At 43.6% G+C, this 14,509-nt stretch overlaps 1 pseudogene; it reads left to right on the top strand.

Annotated features, from left to right (window-relative positions):
- The first annotated feature begins 4,608 nt into the window (after positions 1–4,608).
- On the top strand, positions 4,609–5,942 carry LOC116888534 (annotated as a pseudogene).
- The last annotated feature ends 8,567 nt before the right edge of the window (positions 5,943–14,509 follow it).

The following is a 14,509-nucleotide window of genomic DNA, read 5'->3' as shown; positions in this document are numbered from 1 at the left end:
GGGGGCTTTGCCTAGTGTATGACAGCACGTGCATGCCGGATGCCTGCAGAGGCCAGAAAAGGGTGTTTGATCTTCCTGGAATTTGAGTTACAAATGACTGTGAGCTATAGTGTGTGTGCTGGGAACTGAACCTGGGTCATCTAGACAAGCAGCAAGGGCTCTTAGCCACTGAGTTGTCCTTCTAACCCCAGTTCAATATTCTTTTTTTTTTCCTATTCTTTTTTTCGGAGCTGGGGATCGAACCCAGGGCCTTGCGCTTGCTAGGCAAGCGCTCTACCACTGAGCCAAATCCCCAACCCCCCAGTTCAGTATTCTTGGTAAGCATACACGCAGATAGATACCCTCAAGAACTTATTCATGCCATAATTTGGCAGCACACTAAAATGATTATGTCATGACCCAGTGAGATCTGTTGATGGGATGAGAGAGTGACTGGTTTCATATATGAATGTCGATCACAGCCGTACACCATCCCCAAGCTACAAAGAATGAGAATCCCATGGTCCTCTTAAGCAGTTAAGAAAATCATTTCACAGAATTAGACATTCAGAAGAACACAAACCAGGAATAGAAAAAAGGACCCAGCATAATAAAGGCCACGTGCGCCAAGCAACCAGGTAACAATGCTAAGAACCTAGAGGATCAAAAGTGAGGCACTGACGCCCACTTTTACCATTTACCACTACCATGTAGTACTGAAAGTCCCAGTAAAATTGATTAAGCAACAGAATGAAGTAAACACTATTCTAATCAGAAAGGAAAATTGTAACTCATCTGCCTACAGATCATATGATCTTGGACATAGAAACTTCTCAAGTTTGCAAACATGCATGCATCTGCATACTACTGGAACAAAGGAGTGGATACAGTGAACATTAAAAAGTCAGAGATGACATGCTCATACTCCTGCAACCCCAACACTCAGAAAACTGAGGCAGGAGGATTGTGACTTTGATTTCAGTCTGCACTGCATAAAAAAATGGTTGCTTTGTTTTTGCTTGTTTACTTGCTTGTTTGCATGGTCGTGTGTGTGTATGTGTGTGTGTGTGTGTGTGTGTGTGTGTGTGTGTTAAAGAAAAAAATCAGTTATGTTTCAATACAATATCAGTTAACAACATTCTTACTGGATATTTTTGTGCATTTACATTTCAAAATTATTGCCTTTTTCCAGTATCCCCCATCCCCTCTCATCCCCTCCCATCCCCTCAATCCCCTCAATCCCCCCATCCCCCCCTCCCATCCCCCTCCCTTCTTCTATGGGATGCTCCCCTCCAACCCACCCCCCCACCTCACCAACCTAGACATTCCCCTACACTTGGAATTGAGCCTTCACAGGACCAAGGGCTTCTCCTCCTATTGATGCCCAACAATGCCATCCTCTGCTACATATGTGGCTGGAGCCATGGGTCCCTCCATGTGTACTCTTTTTTTATTTTATATAAGTACACTGTAACTGTCCTCAGATATAGGGCATCAGATCTCATTACAGGTGGTTGTGAGCCACCAGTGGTTGCTGGGATTTGAACTCAGAACCTTCAGAAGAGCAGTCAGTGCTCTCAACCTCTGAGCCATCTCTCCAGCCCTACCATGTGTACTCTTATTTAAAAGGAAATTAAGGACTGTGGAGATGGCTCAGTTGGTAATGTGGGTGCTATGCTGTATAAAAGTAAATCACAGAGACAGTGATGGTGTATGTCTTTAATCTCAGCACTTTGGAGGCAGAGGCAGGTGGATCTCTGTGAGTCTGAGGACAGCTTGGTCTACAGAGCAAGTTCCAGGACAACCAAGACTAAACAGAGAAACCCTGTCTCAAGAAACAAACAGAACAAAACAAATCGAAAGCCAAGCAAACCTACAGAGTGTGTAGAGAATGGTATCGTCATTGATGTGCACTGACTCTTGCAAACCCCACATGCACACACACATCAAAGAGCAGAAAACAAATGAAAACTTCAGTTGATTCATTTACAGCAGATCAGAAAAAGAGTAGCTTCAGTAAGGAATGAGTTAATAAAGAAGAGATTTGTACACTGAAAGCTATAAAACATGGCTGAAAGGAATTTAAAAAAAACACATCAAATGGAAAGATCTCCTGAAGGCGTGGGCTAGGAGATTTAATCTTGCTGCTCTATCTATACCACTCAGAGCAGAACTCAGCTTCAGTACAGACCTCCAAAGATCCAAGTGGCTTTCCCCCCAGAGATAGAAAAGTATTAAAATTACGACGTAACTGTAAAGGATTTCTAACATTAAAAACAATAATGAACACGAAGAACACAGGTAGATGCTTCATATTTCTCCATTTCAAAATCTATTGCAAAGCTACAGTGAGCAGAAGAGTATGGCATTGACATAGAGGCAGACGTGCAGAATGGGACAGAAAGAAGAGAGGAATAAACACGATCATGGACATATATGACCAAGCAATCCTTGATATGTGTACCAAAATTACACGATTAGGGAAAGATAATTACCTCATCAAATTCTGTGTGGGAAACAGGCTATCCACAGATATCCTGGCTGGTCATGGCGTTTTATCACAGCTATAGAGCCGGTAGCTAGAACAACAGGCACAAAGAATCACTTTGACATTTGTCTTAGACCATATACCAATGTCAACTCAAAATAGGTTAAAGACATGAACACAAGTTCTGAAATAGTAAACACTTTTGGAAGAATGGGTGAGGGGGAATCTTCACAACACTTATCTACGCACTTATCTACCCCAAAACACAAACAACAAAGCCAAAACCGGACATGGAAAATTACATCGAACTAAGAAACTCCTGGTCAGAATAGTCAACAGTATGAAAAAGCAGCCAGTAGAATTTGAGAAAATGCTTCAAACTTTACACATGTAATAATTTCACATTAATATCTTGGTCGAGCAGTGGTGGTGTATGCCTTTCATCTGAGCACTCAGGAGGCAGAGGCAGGCAGATCTTTCTGAGTTTGAGGTCAGCCTGGTCTACAGAGTGAGTTCCAGGACAGCCAGGGCGAAACAGAGAAAGTCTGTCTCAAAAAACAACCGACAAAGAAACAAAAAAAAAGGTTAATACCTTGGGCTGGAGAGTTGGCTCGGCAGTTAAGAGGACCCGCATTAAATTCCCAGCATCCACATGGCAGTTCACAACGGCCTGTAACCCCAGTCCTAGGGGATTTGTCAGTTTCTTCTGGCCCACACGTGTGCCACACTCACTTGATGTGCACACATACATACATGGGGCAAAATACCCACACACAGAAGAGAAAAATAAAGATGGAAGCTTTTAGGTTAATATCACAAAACAAACAAAGCAAAAACCTGGTTTTAAGATGGACAAAGGACTCGATAGGCATTTCTCATGAGAAGACAGGAAGTGTGACTCTTGTGAAACCCAAACTGCAGATGAAAGCCACCAAGAAGTGTCTTGTCACACCTCACTCGTAGGAGGCATGATAAAAATAAACAATAATAAAAGGGAAAAGAAAATGACCAGTGGTAACAAAGATGTGGAGAAACTGGTGAGCTGAAAGTAGTCGTGAAGTTTCCTTAAAAATCTATGTACAGCATAAAGCCTTATGATTCCACCAGCCTGCTTCTGCTTACTGTTCAAAAGAATCAAAAGCAGGAGCTCTCTCCCCCGTCTCTGTCCTTGCTCTCTGAGTCTTTGTCTCTCTGTGTCTCTGTCTCTGTCTGTCTGTCACCCCCCCCCCGCAACCCTCCCCCACTCTTTCCTCTCTGCCTCCCCGGGTCAGGGTGTGTATGTGTTTTGTTATGTGCAGGCAAGGCAAGGCGAGAAGGCAAGGCGAGAAGGTAAGGCAAGGCAAGCTCCCAGTCTGCCTCTCACACAGCTCTGGGATTACAGGCCTATGTTAGGTCAAGCCAAGCTTTTTATACATGCGCTGAAGATTTGAACTCCTCAGGCTTGGTATCAAGTGAGACTTTTTTGCTGAGCCATCTCCCACCTCTGTAATCAGTGAACCATGTTCACTGCAGCAGGATTCAAGATAGCCACCATATGGAAACAACTAAAATGACTATCGAAATGAACCGACTGGGGATCCCAGCCCTGGGTAGCCTTTGCACAACACAAACTAGCTGTGGTGGTGCGTTCCTGTAATCCCACCACCCAGGAGATGAGGGTAGAAAGATCAGAAGTTCAAATTTCTTTGAAAGTCAGCCTCTGACTGTAGCTTGCATGCCTAGAATGCATGTGGCCTTGGCTTCCATTCCCAGTAGGCCATAAACTGGGTGTGGTGGCGCTGTGATATCAGCACTGGGTGAAGAGGGAGGCAGAGGCGGGAGGGTCAGGCGTTCAAGGCCATCTTTGGCTACACAGAGTTCAAAACCAGCCCCCGCTATTCGAGACTATGTTTCAAAACAAAATTTAAAAAATAAAAATAACAAAAGGTTCCGTTATGCAAGACGAAAAGGCCCTGTAGATCACTGTGCGACACAGTGCTTAGACTTATGACTGCGGCGGCCACGCTCTGCGGGTCGCGGAGGCGGGCAGAGGCGGAGCCGCAGGAGCCCGGCCCGGCGGCCCCAGGGGCGGTGGCAGCCCAGCAGGCGTCTCGCGGGGCCGCTTCGCTTCCACACTCGTCTCGGAGGACCCGAGAGGAAGGATGTCGTCGGGCTTAAGGCCGAGCTGGGTTCTAGCGTCCATCTTCGACAGGACCACGAGCGGCTGCATCGTGAGCTGGCAGCTGGATGAGCTGCAGTGTCAGTTCCTGGTGCCGCCGGCGCCCGCGGGCAGCCCGCCCTTGCCGCCGCCGTTCACCCTGCACTGCACCATCACCGAGTCCTACCCATCCTCGCCGCCGATATGGTTCGTGGACTCTGACGATCCAGACCTCACATCGATCCTGGAACGTCTGGAAGATTCGAAGCCCAACAGTTCGCTTCGTCAGCAGCTCAAGTGGCTGATCTGCGAACTCTGCAGCTTATATAAGCTGCCTGAGCACCTGGATGTGAAGGTGCTGGACCAGCCGGTCCCCATCGCCCAGAAAGCGACCATCGAGGAGGTGCCTTCTGAAGAGGAAGAGGAAGAGGCAGCTGACGGGCTGGAAGACTTGGATCATTATGAGCTCAAAGAAGATATTTGTAGTGAGAAAAAGTCAGAGGATGAAGGGCTTGAGAAGAGCATTTGGCAATATTAGAATATCAAGAAGAGCCAAAAGGCAAGAGCATTTGAATGGTACCAAATGTCTGCTCAGTGCATGCTTCAAAATAGACTCATGAAAAGAACTCAGAGAGAGATATACAGAGTCCATGAGAGTTACAAGTCGGGGACTTATTCTGTGGAACGATAAACAGCTTATATGACTGGCACGTTAAACTGAGGAAGGTTGACTGACAGTCCCTTGTCTGACCTTCAGCTCTTGAAAGAAAAAAAAGAAGGCATAGAATATATTTTGCTTAACTTTTCTTTCAAAAAGATAACTCCGTTTGATCCTCCTTTGTTCAAGTTGAGTTGCCCATTCTCTCTGGAGGGTATGTCTTGGGCGGAGGGGCATTGTGTATGGAACTGCTCACCAAGCAGGGCTGGAGCAGCGCCTACTCCATAGAATCGGTCATCATGCAGATCAACGCCACCCTAGTCAAAGGCAAGGCCAGGGTGCGCTTTGGAGCAGATAAGAATCAATATAATCTAGAAACAGCCCAACAGTCCTATGACTCTGTCGTGCAGATGCATGAGAAAAGAGGCTGGTTCACTCCTCCGAAGGAAGATGGGTAAATAGACTGCCATGTGTTTGGAAAAATGTAGCTTTAAAGACACAAGCTTTGCATATCTTTGTAACAGTAGTGCGGAAGATATTAGCTAATTGGTGTTTTAGTGGATAATCTGTCAACTGACCGCCAGTAGACGTTTCAACCTTTTCGTTTTGCTTTCTGTGGGGGTCTTGGGCCAAACTGTGAGCCTTTACTGTGGTTTTCCCTGATAAATAATCATAGTGTTCATTTTAGTCATCCGTTTTTCCTTGATGTGAATGTGTTAAGTAGGCCAATCAGTTGTGACTTTAGATAATTTTTCGTTTATTGGGCTATTGGGGAGGGGGTAAAAGTATTTACAAACATTTGTTCCATTTAGTGCCAATAAAAGTTTTGCCAGTGTCCAATACTGGCTCAGAAGAGATTTGGGTTTCTGTGGTTTTTTTGCGTGCGTGATACTTGGGATGGAACCCAGGGCTTCCTGCGTGCTACACGACCTATCCCGTTGACCTGTGTTCCCAGCTGAATGGTTATGTCTTCTCGACTACAGTCTTTTGGGGTCTAAAGCCATTTGATTGCCTAAATAATGATAGGAACTTTGCTCAAGAATTGATAACATTTTTATGGCTAGGTTATGATATGAACCGTTTCCTAAAGCTGGGCTCTTGAAACTGAGTTACACTGTACTTGGGCAAAGCAATCAAGGGCAAGCTACTTAAGGCTCGCTAGCAGTCGTTTGCACTGGTCTTGCTTAGCTAAGTCTTTGTCCTCTTCCTCTGCCCTTTCTTTGAGACAGGGTTTCAGGTACCCGAGGCTGGCCAGGAGCTCCAGATCCTTCTGCCCCTCCATCTCAGGTACTAATGAATTTGTTTCTTATTGGTTTGCTCTTTATTATGAAGCAGAGCCACAGTCTACAGCTTGGGGTTAGTTGTGACCGCTGCCATTCTTCCTTTCCATTTTACTAACGGGATGCTGCAACTCACTGTAGGCTGATAAACTTTATAAAGTGCTCAGCAGATTCCTTGAGCAGAAATTATACATTTAAGTTCCACAAATGCCTAATTTGGAGACTTCTAATTTTTTCTACTGTCATAACAATGACTGCATCAAAGGACTAATGGGAACTCTGTGTATCAATTCCTTTATAAGGCATGACTAGAATCAGCATACTTTCCATTTTCTTGCCTTACCCTTGTGTCCCCTTTGGTTGGTAATAGTTGGATTTATTGTGTATATGAGTATGTGTGGAGGGGGGGTATATGCACACAAGTGCAGATGTCTTCAGGGGCATCAAACCAAACTTGGGTCTTCTGTAAGACTAGCTTGCATTTAATGGCTGAGCGATCTCTCCAGGCCCTCTACTTTGCTATTTTTGAGACAGAATCATTCATGGAACCTGGAGATCACCGATGGTCTAAGTTTGGCTAGCCAGTGAGTCCGAGCTCTTGGATTACAGAGCTTCCCAGTTACAACTTCCCAGCTCTGGGATTCCAGGCAAGTGCCACGACATCCAGCTTTCTATGCGGGTGCTGGAGGTGCACATACACGCAGGTCCTGGTGCTTATGCAGCAAACACTTTATCCAGGGAACCGCCCCCTGGCCCCTACATCTGCTCTCACATCTCGACTACATTAACCATATCCAAGAGGCCTGGTTCTTCTTTATTATGGTATACATTTAATTTTTTAATTCTACTTTGGCTATGAGGGTAGGTGATTAAGATTTGTGGACCAGGCCTGGTGGCACAGACCTACTCAGGATTTTGAGGCTATAGAAGGCTTGAGCATTCAAGGCCTGCCTGGGCTATTAGTTCCCATTCAGCCTGGGTTAAAATACTGTCTCAAAATTAAAAGTTATAAACTACAAACAAGACAAAACAAATTAAAAAAAAGAGTAAAAATTAAAAGTGAAAATGGTGTGGGGGTGGGGGTGGGGGGACTAGGAAAGTAGTCTGGTGGTATAACCAGTGTCTAGCGTTCACAAGTTCCTAGGTTTCAGTACCAGCCAGGAGACCCCCACCCACCTACCCCATTTCCTTTTTCTGGAATTCTCCCTCACTTGGTTATATTTAAATATAGTTCTGGCCAGTTCTGGTAAACCTTGACAAAGCAGAATCATTTAAAGCATTAACATTCCTTAAGCGTTAAAGTTCCTCAAGCCTTGCGGCTAAATCTTGAACACCCAAGATTGTGCCGCACCCTGATTGATAGCTGTACATCCAGTAAGCCTTAGTTCCTTTGTCATCACAGATTTATTGAGTAGTGCATGGTAAACTTTAAAAAACAGAATAAAAAAAAAAACAGAATCAAATTTACAAATAATCACCCAAACTACTGAGCTAGAGAGATGACTCAGCGGTTAAGAGCATGTACTGGGGCTGGAGAGAGGGCTCAGCGGGTGAGAGCATGTACTGCTCTTGGAGGGGACTTGAGCTCTGCTCCTAGCATCCAGCACAAGCAGGCTCACAACTGCCTGCCACTCCATGCCTCTGACCACAAATCCATACACGGCATCCACAAGTCCACACTGAGACACACATGCATACACATAGTTACAAATAAAAATAACATTTTAAAGATAGCTGTTGTTGTTGCTGTAATTCTTATCAGACATTTTGGAGACAGGGTTTCTCTATGTAGCCCTGGCAGTCTTGGAACTCTTGCTCTATAGGTCAAGTTGGTCAAAGATTCACTCAGCTGTGCCTCCTATTAAAGATAGTTATTAATACTGTACCATATATTTAAGTAATAAGAATAAAAACTCAGATAATATACTTTCAGGGAACCTGTTAGGAAGGCCAGGCTGGCCTCAAACACATGGAAGGAAATCCACATGTCTTATGGCTTCCAAATGCCAGGGTTAAAGGGTTACCTGTCCCCCCACATTTAAGACAGGTCCTAGCAGGTCTGGAACTCTCTAGACAAGGTTGGCCTCAAATTCACAAAAATCTGCCTGCCTCTGCCTCCTGGATATTGAGATTAAAGGTATATACCACCATGTCTGGCTTGGCACCTATTTTTTGAGGGGCAGGGGAAATTGGAGGCAGAGTTTCTCTGTGTGTAGCTGGCTGTCCTGGAACTCACTGTGGACCAGACTTGCCTAGAACTCACAGAGATCCGCCTGCCTCTGACTCCCAAGTGCTGGGATCAAAGGCTTGACCACCATCTAAGGCACTAATCTTTTCTTTCAAAAAACAAAGAATTGAAGTAGATAGCTAGCTTTAGTCCCTGCAGATGAGTCAGAAATTCTTGAAATTTGAGCCACATCCTTCACCTCCAGGGCGGCTGAAGATTTGAGACAAGAGTGGCTAGCATGAACGTCAAAAGCCATTCAGACTGACATTTCTACAGCTGACTTGCCAGATGGAAGATGGTCTTCCTTATGGACAACTAGCTAACAGAGGTGAAATCTAGTTTAAGGTGGGCACGGTAGAGCGCACCTTTAAATTCAGCACTCAGAAGATTAAGACAGGTGAATCGTTGTGAGGTTGAGGCCAACTTTGGGCTACATGGGGAGTTCTATGCAAGCCATAGTTTAAGTCAGTCAGTCTGTCTGTCTGTCTCTGAAGAGTTTATTTCACTATAAGACTCAGATAAAACTAGGACAGGGCATTATTGTACACAGTGGTAATAACAGCTTTAGGGAGCCTGAGACAGCCTGGGCTACATAATGAATTCCAGACTATCTCGAGTCACAAAGCAAGAACCTTTCTCAACACACACACACACACACACACACACACACACACACACACACACACACACACACACACGAATATACTGGAAAGGTGCAAGAACATGTGTAATAGCTACTTAGAAAGCCAAAGAAGATCCTATCCACATTGTCTGGAACAAGAGGTTCTGTCTGAAGCTGGTTGTTCCCTCCTGGGCATCGTTAATTAAGACCTGAGAGACGAGACAACCTTTAGAGAAAGCCAGACAGGCTCTTGGAAAGTCACAGAACCTTGTATTATTAAGAACATTTGTTATAAACTCTCTCAACACCCTGTAGTTTTCCTGTCAGGAATTATGGAAAACACTGTAAAACATAACATTATACGAATTCCATGAATTAAAGTCTTTTAAAAATGTATTCATTCTTTGTGAGATAAGACCTAACTGAGTAGTGCAGGCTGACCTTGAATTCAAGGACCTCCGGCCTCAGCCTCCTAATTGCTGGGATTCCAGGGATGCCTCAACACACCCACTTCCTTTTTTGCCCTGAGATAGTGGAGCCAAAGGACAGTGCAAAGGTGATTCAGACAGGTCTCATGAGCTCTCTTCACCTTAACTTTCCTGAGGTTTACATTCCCTCTAGTTACCGTGTGGTTTGAGAAACCAGGAAGTTGACACTGGCAAAGGCCATGTGTATAGTTCTGTCATTCTGTCACATGTATGGGTTTGTATAACCGCCCCAAATTTGATTGACCTTTGCAAAGAATAAGCTTTTTGTTCCGTTTCTTTCTCTTTTTTTCCTGGGTTCAACCTCACTGAGCTCTCTCCTCTCCTTTTTAATTCCCTACTTCTCACACTGGATTTTGTTCTTGGTTCTTTTTTTTTTTTTTTTTTTTTTTTTTTCGGGGCTGGGGATTGAACCCAGGACCTTGCGCTTCCTAGGCAAGTGCTCTACCACTGAGCCAAATCCCCAACCCCTTGTTCTTGGTTCTTGAGGTGGGATTAAATCACAGATTAGAAAGTATTCCTCCGCCCTGCTGTTAGCATCTGTTGTTCTTCTCAGTGTTGCTATGTGCCCCATATTTCGATAGCATATATTTTGGCTTTTACTCTTACTCATTCCGTGCATATTTTTTAGATTCATTTGAGATTTCCTGTTTGTTGTCCCCTGTTTGTTTGTTTTGTTTTGTTTTAAATGGTAAGTTTAGTTTCTAAAGCTTGGGAAATATTCCAATTAGCTTTCTGCTATTGGTTACATAAAGACATAAAGCATAAAGACTACAATATATGCTTTCTTTGGAATTTGCTAAGGTTTGTTCTATGGCCCAGGGCCTTGGTATATGTTCCATGGGCAGTTGAAAACAAAACCAAAAATTCTCCTGTCAATTGGATTGGTCCATGTTGATTCCATCCAGTTGGTGTATGGGTGTGTATCTTCTGCCTAGCTATTTATTAACTGTTGAAAGAAAAGCATTGGCATCCTGGCTGTGTCTATTCTCCTTCTAGTTCTATAATTTTTCTTATAAGTTTTATTTTTTAATTTTGTGTGTGTGTATAAGCATATGAGTGTAGGTGCATTTGGAGGGCAGAGGTTAGATTCCTTAGAGCTGAAGTTACAAGTCACTCCGTGTGGGTGCTGGGAACTGAACTCAGGTCCTCTCCAAGAGTCGGAAGAACTCTTAACCACTGGGCAATCTCTCTAGCCCTCAGTCCTATAATTTTAGGTTCACATGTTTAGCTCCATGGTTTACAGCAGATACACATAGAAAGTGATACCTTCTTTGTGTAATGTTATGTAATATAATAGTACAGTATCACTCGCATTTTTTTCTGCACTCTATCTGATATTATTACTATTTTCATTTTATTAATATTTGAATTACATAACTGGTCTGTGTTTTCACTTTTAAACTATCATATCTGCAATGTTTTTCTTGTAAACAATATACATTTGGGCCATTTTTAAATGCCCTCTGCTAATCTGTGCCTTGTAATTGGTATGTCAAGCCATTAACTTAAACATAATTGTTGTTATACAAATGCTTAACTTTGAAATTTACTTTTTAAAGATTTATTTATTTATTTATTTATTTATTTATTTATTTATTTATTATAAATTAAGTACACTGTAGCTGTCTTCAGACACACCAGAGAAGGACATCAGATCTCATTACAGATGGTTGTGAGCCACCATGTGATTGCTGGGAATTGAACTCAGGACCTCTGGAAGGGCAGTCAGTGCTCTTAACCACTGAGCCACCTCTCCAGCCCCTGAAGTTTACTTTTTATTCTGTTTTTCCATTTCTGTTTCATTTTTCCTACCTTCCAGTCTTGAGCTTGAGAGGTTATTGACTTTATCTCCTTACATAGCATACTTACTGGTTCTTCTAAATCAGTAGTTTTCTTTTTATTTAGTTTCTATTCATAATCATAAACTCAACTCTGCAACCCAGTTATACTTGGAGGGGAATGAGGAAAATATGGAACCCAAAGAACTTCAGCGAGAGCAGAAATTACAGGGTACTGTGAGCAGATAGGGTGGGGCGCTCTCCTGAGATACAGAAGGAATGGTTTGGTGGGTAAAATGCCTGCAAGTCAAAAGAAATTAGAGTTGTTTACATTTGGAAATGGCGATCTTCTTCCTGATCTTACAGTTCCAGGGCCCAAACTGCTGCATGGCATCCACAAAGCTCATGCTCTCCCTCTTTCACCAAAGACCACGTTTGCCATCCAGACATTCAGACATGGCAGTGCAGACGAAAGTGTGAACCATTTGAATATGGTCCAGCATTTGCCATGAAGAAGATGCTAGGACTTGTATTTGCTTCAGGATGGAGTTCCCACCCTCAGATTTTCTCCCATAGATGGACTTGCCACCAGTGCCATCATGGTGTGTGAAGTCACCTCCCTGACCCACGAATCCTGGAATAATTCTGTGAAAGGAGGAACCCTTATATCCAAACCCTTTCTCTTCAATGCTCACAGCACAAAATGTTTCTGCTGTCTTTGGAGCTTTGTCTGCAAATCTCTTGAAGGAGACATGGCCCAAATGCCTGTCATTGCCCCGATGTTGAAGTAAACATCAACAGGGAACAGGGATGTCTGGAAAGACAAAATCAGTGGTTTTCAACCTGTGGGTCAAAACCCCTTCAGGGATGGCATACCAGATATCCTGCATATCAAATATTTACATTATGATTCATAACAGTAGCAAGAAAAAACAGTTATGAAGTAGAAATGAAATACTTTTGTTCTCTAAGGCAGAGATTGGGGGTCACCACAATATGAGGAAATGTATTAAAGGGTTGTAGCATTAGGAAGGTTGAGAACCACTGGTATAGAGAATCTATGTATGTTAACATTTAATGCCCTAGAAGTCACATGCATCTGACTGATTATGGTCTGATTGCTTCATTGTTCCACTAGATTTTGCATATAAAATTTTATATCCCAACCAGGCATGATGGCACAGGCCTTCACAGTACTTGGGAGGCTGAAGCAGGAGGATCATGAGATTAATTGAACATGGGAAGACATCGGAAAATTTGGAAATTCCTATGTTTTCTACAGGAGTACTAAGGTGAAGAAACTTGCTTAATTTTCTTTGATCTAAATTGATTTGACCACAAAAATCTCATAAACTTTTAAAATCTCAAAAGTCAGCAGAACTCACGTGATCCATGCAGAGTACAGTTCCTGGGAAACTTTACTGCTTGCTTTTTTCATATCATAGCATTGAAAATGTATTATTGAAGCCAAGCAGTGGTGGTGCTTGAGAGGCAGAGGCAGGTGGAACTCTGTGAGTTTGAGGCCAGCTTGGTTTACATTATAAAGTTCGAGGACAACCAGGGCTACGCAGAGAAACCTTGCTTCAAACAAACAAACATACAAACAAAAAGTCTTATTTTATTAGTGCTCAAAGTATTTCTCAAAAATATTAGGAAACCCTTCACCTTGACTGTGAGTCGTCTTGTCTTAGTTTGACACACTGGCACACAAACATTAATTTGATGTATGAGGAGAAAGGGACTCTCAGGAAATGCTAGTAGGAGGGTTGGAAAACAACACAAGCAAGATAAGGAAGAGAAGTGGGGTGAGTTACCGAACATGTAGTTATGGGCAGTTGAAGCTCTACTATGGAAGATGCACTGTGTACCTGTCCAACACACACACACACACACACACACACACACACACACACACACACACACACAAGGCAGGAAGCTGAGTGTGTTATCTTAAGCTGAATCCCAGTTTTATTCCCTGACATGTCCCTTCTTTCTAGTGCTGGCCATAGTTGAGGGAAGTGTGCAAACTGCTAGCCACAGGTTCTTGCAGTAGAAGTATTGGTCTTGTGCTGGAAAATGAGTGCCAAGAGACTATGAATGGGCCAATGTCAGTATCTGCCACGTCTCTGAATTTTAAGTGTGTTTTTCCAGTCTCTTCTTGGCTCCAGTGTAGTTAAATATACAACCTTACTAGTAAAATATTTTGAAAATACTGAAGCAAGCTATTGATTTTTTTTTCAAGTCCAAAAAGCCATCTGAGAATGATCGAGTTGGCAGTAGTAAGATGGGCAGGCTGGAAGGCATGACCACTTGAGCTGCTGCCGACTCCTCTGAAATGAAGCAGATGCAGTGGAGGTGGGCACAGCTGTGGGAGTGTGGGACCACAGACCCAGCCTCTGGGTTAAGAGCAGTCCAGTATAGCTGGCAGCCCATGACATGTGATTAGAGAGATCAGAGCTGGGGAGATGGAGAGTTGGCTCTGTAGGTGGAAGCACCTGCCAAGCAAGCGCAAAATCTCGAGTTTGGATCTCATATACCCACCCGCGTGGCAGGGGGCGATCTCGGGGGACACACTGGCTGGCCAGTCTAGTGAAAACTGAGAGGCACAGGTTCAGTGAGAGGCCCTGTCAAAAACCAAGATGGAGAGCAATTAAGGAAGATACCTGACAACAATCCAGCAATCTCTGGCCTCCACACATACCAATGTGCAACGTGTATTGGTACACACACAGACACACACACACACACACACACACACACACACACACAGAGAGAGAGAGAGAGAGAGAGACAGAAAGACTGAGACAGACACAAAGAGACAGAGAGAGATGGAGACAGAGACAGACAGACAG

The sequence above is a fragment of the Rattus rattus genome, chromosome X (assembly GCF_011064425.1).
Source record: "Rattus rattus isolate New Zealand chromosome X, Rrattus_CSIRO_v1, whole genome shotgun sequence".
Classification (NCBI taxonomy): Eukaryota; Metazoa; Chordata; class Mammalia; order Rodentia; family Muridae; genus Rattus; species Rattus rattus.
This window is presented reverse-complemented; position numbering and strand designations above follow the sequence as displayed.